A 5,000-nucleotide genomic window follows, 5' to 3' on the forward strand; every position below is an offset into this window, starting at 1 on the left:
TTCACATACTCTGATGCACATATACACACACACTCACACACATCTACTGACCCAACCATATACTGTGGGTGTGTTATGATTTCTGATGTCGGTGATTGAAGGGAGGTCATCTGACGTTAGACAGATGTCACGGATGCGGCTGGATATTTATGTTATTAATGTTTAGACGAGGTGGCCTCCAGCTAAGCAGCCAACCAGGGACACACCCGTAAACAATTGTGGACACATCACAAGGCCTCAGTCTCAGTCTCAGTCACACACACACACACACACACACACACACACACACACACACACACACACGCACACTTATTGCCCATTTAACGCTCACAGAATTGAGCACCAACCCTTGAACATAAAGCAACACATGGACACGCAATACAGTGCCAAAGACAAAGAGCCAAATGATTTACAATCCATACTGAGTAGAATAAGGAGCCAAATACACAAGCACACAATGTAGCAGAGGGGGTTAGGAATCACATTCATGTAATGGGTAGTCCTGCCCGTGACTTGTAAGCCCAAGTGTCACCCTCGAACCAAGAGGAAGGCCTCGTGGTCTAACGCTATACACTTGGGCTTGATGTGCAGGAGACCGAGGTTCGAGGTTCCCCACAGGTCAAAGTAGCGCCAAACATCAGGTGGGTCAGGAGTAGGAGTAGGGGAGATAGAGGGTAGCAGAGGTGGTTTGAAACCATGGTATAATGGCTAGCCCTTCCTGAGACTTGTTAAGTCAAATGTCAACCGCAATAGGATGTCCCCTTGGCCTAAAGGTATATGTTTAAGGATGTTCTGAGGTGCAAGAGGAAGGCCAGCTCTGTCTACTGCATGCTGTGTTATATTGCAAATTATATTGCTTAGACAGCATAATTAAACTGTCTAAACGAGACATACTTGCACGCTTGGTATCTATCATAACAGATCCCTACCAATTACACACACACACACAAACACACACACACACACACATGCACACACACACACCCAGACACACACACACACACACACACATCCACACAAACACACACACACATACTATGCAATCATACACACACACACACACACACACACACAAACAAACACACACATATGGTGTGCTGTACTACAGGCTTCATATCAATACCCTATCCATGAGTAGGAAACAAGTGGGTCCTTCACTGACACGGCACAAGTTGTTGTAAAAGATCATAACCCTAATCCAACCCAACCCTGCCTTGCTTCGCCTGGGGCTACAGGGGGATATTCCAAGAAAAAGTGGGACTGATGGGGCCCACGCAATGACATTCCCTAATCCAGTATAGATGACCCAGCCGGTTGGGAGAGGAGAGAAGAGGGAGAAGGGACACATGCCTAGGGCGAAGAATCTTCAAAATTCTTCTAGGCGTGAATATTCACAGGCAAACAAACATAAGCACATGGATAAGTGCAGCAATGCATACACACACAGGCACACCAGCAAGGTACACACACACACACACACACACACACACACATACACACACACACACACACCTTTATGCAATTTCCCCTGAAACATGAACTATTTCTTTTAACATCTACCACACATGTTCTCTTCTACCCAATCCAACTCAAACAAAAGACTAGAATACATTTCCTGAAAGCTGCCTTGGTTTGAAATACAGGTAGGGTCAAGAAAGACTACTCATGCAACATCTTGTGCAACAGTAAGCACAAGACAATTCAAAACAGACAGTACTGTACAAAAACAGAGCAGCTCTCAAACTTGTCCAATATCCATGGCTCTAAAGGACATTATCTGTCAGTGTGACTTTGAAGTTCATAAATGATTAAATATTCTATTTGAAAACGATAATCTATATTTATATGACTTGACATAAAAAGGACGTTTATAGAGCAATATCAAGTAGATTCAATTTGTCGAGAGCCTACTGCATTAAAGTCTGTTCGTTATGTAGATACTGCCCTCTGGTGGTTCAAAATGGGTAAATTTGATGTGTGCTGACAGTATATATTTATACCGCTGTATGATAGGTTACTCAATGACACCATAACTAGTGGCACTGTGACAGTGGCGGATCCAGGGAGGTGTCCAGGGGGTCCCCTCTTTTTTGGCGAAAAAAATAAAAACTGAGCCTATATTCGGTGAAATAGATCTAGATCTAAAATAATAGGGTAACGTAAAAATTCCATAATATTTCCGTATAGTTTTATTTTATTTTTTATTTTTTATTTGTCATGGGGGGAGGGCACCTAGCCTAGTCTAAAATAGTGGTTGATGTTTACTGTCGTTTTAAGATACATTATACAATAGGAAGAAAAGTAAGAAAACGTAGCGACCGCACAATGCTTGGCTAGATCTACGCATTTACGCGGGTAATAGATACGCGTAGGCTATATTGGCCTCCGAATCACGGCTGCAGTCAGACTTGTAGGCTACGTTGTGAGCATGGGGGGCAGAAAAAGAAAAATGGATCATTCTGCAGCTTCACAAACGCTAATGGCATTTGGTATTACAAAAAAGTGCAAGAAAAAAGGTAACTAGAAACTATAATACACAAACTTGTATATTTGATCATATACATAAATCTGCGAAATAGGGATCAGGAATAGTATAACCAATGATGTTTTCAGCCGCCCCCAACGAATGTGATAGATCAGCTCGGGCCTAGCTGGCTACTTGCTAGGTATAGGGCCTCATAGGCCTGCATTAACAACAGTAGATCTAGATCTAAGTCTGCATAAAAGTTATTATTTAGCTGGCCAATTTTGATCACGTCCAAAATCGATAAACTGCATAATTCTGACCTTGTAACGTGTTGTAACGTTCACAAACGTTTTGCAGATTCATTTCATACTACTATTCAGACCATTATGTGGGAAATTGAGAACTAGGGTCCTCCTTTTATACATGTCTTTTTATATCTTCAAAATTATCAAACGAAACCCCGCCACAAATATGTTTGAACCTCTCTTTCAATCACCTCATGTCTTCTTTACCCAGAGATTACAGAACAGTCGTTTTTCGATCGATCAGAGCAGAATATCAGAGTGCTACAAATGGATATTCGCAGAGATGTGCCAATGGACGGAAACTGTTTTTTCCACTGTGTGTCAGACCAATTGGACCGTTTAGGGTTGCATCAATGCAGCCACGAAGAACTTCGATCTGATCTTGTCCAGTCTTCAAAACTGAACTGGTGAGAGTTCTTGATGATACTATGTGTAGGCCCTTTGCAACGATGGTTGTAAAATAAAACCCTAAATAAATGTACGTAGCGTGCATAGTTTTTCTATTGTTTATTTTTAGAATGCTGATGACCCGCTTGCTGAGTTTGCCACACCGGAATACCGGGCAGCACTGAGTCGGTGGGGCACTTGGGCTGATGCGGTTGCCGTACATGGAATGCCCACAATGCTGGGACAGGATGACTCATTGTAACCAGCCAGGAGCAGAGCACAAAACTAGGCTATCTGGTCAACAAAGTCCCTGCCAGCAACCTTCCATCCAGTTGTAACTCGGCTACACTTCTTTTTCTTGGACATGTTGGCGAAGGAGCATTACATAAGTCTTGGTAATATTTATATTTTATGTCTTTCATGCCAATACATCAATACAGTTTACCTGATGAAACTGCAAGGTTATGGTACACGTTTCTAATGGATTATTTTCCTCTGCCCCAACCCAGGCTCTGCAGTGGTTACTAATCCCCCATCAGTCCCGGCTCCAGAAGTCAACCGGTCACACGTTCAGGCTGCGGCCAACGCGCTTTCTGATCTCTCAGCCATCACAAAACACACACCTTCTGATATCACTGATCCTTCAGTCAGCACAAAGCACACTGTGTCAAGTCCAGATGTCGCAAAGTCCCACACTGTGTCAAGTCCAGATATCGCAAAGGCCCGAGTCCAGTCTCAAGGTCATAGCATGACCACCGTCCGACTCCAGACATAACTGAGTCTGCAGTCCCAATTACTCACTATGGTGTAGGTGACATTCTACAGGGCACTGTGCTCCGAGAAGATCTCAGTGAAGGTGAAAAGGCCAAGTATTTGATGCATTGTTTCACTCCCCCTCAAAATGTCCAATCATTTGTCACCCAGACCATTGTCCATGGCAAGACGAAACAGAAGATAGTCCTGGTATTCCAGCACTCTTGGCTACAGAAGTACAAGTGGCTGGCGTACAGCCCTGCTGCTGGCGGCGGTCTTTGTAAATATTGCTCTCTATTTGCATCAACAAAAGACAAAAGGAAATATGCTGGAGTGCTTGTAAGTAAGCCACTGGTCACGCTTGTCAAAGCTACTGGGAAAGATGGTATTTTAGAAAAAAAATCAGAGCCTCAATTATCACAAAGAGAGAAGAAAGTTCCTTGCCATATATGATAAGCCAGACCAACCAGAAAGTGTACCAGAAGAACGTTCACATCTTGAAAAGCATTGTAGAAGCTGGAAACAAAACATGTCACTTCGAGGCCACCGGGATGATCGTACAAGCACGTCATCCAACACGTCGTCCAAACTTCCTGGTACTTCTGGAGCTGATGGCCAAGCATGATGCCATACTCCGAGAACACAGTATACATAAAAAAACATTCAGAATGAAGTGATTGATGTAGTTGCTGAATATATTCGGAAGCAAAATGTACAAAGACTGGAAGATGAGAATTCCTACTTTTCCCTGATGGCAGATGAAGTGACAGATCCTCATGGTAATCAAGAGGTCCTGTCTGTGTGTTTGAGGATACTAACAGGCTGTAAGGTCAAGGAGTTCTTTTTTGATCTTGTGTACCTCACAAGGGCAACAGGGGAAGCAATAGCTCATGCTATCATCAAGAGCCTCAAAGATCATAACATCAATATCGCTAAAGCTAAAGGTTAGAGTTACGATGGGGCGCAGTGCATGGCCTCTGAAAGGGTTGGCATACAGGCCAGGATAAAACAGCTATCGGCACATGCTCTGCAACAGTCATGTACTCAACCTATTGCAAGTATTGCAAGTGCATGCAAGTTACCCTTAA

The sequence above is a fragment of the Argentina silus genome, assembly GCF_951799395.1.
Source record: "Argentina silus genome assembly, chromosome: 10".
In the NCBI taxonomy this organism is placed as follows: Eukaryota; Metazoa; Chordata; class Actinopteri; order Argentiniformes; family Argentinidae; genus Argentina; species Argentina silus.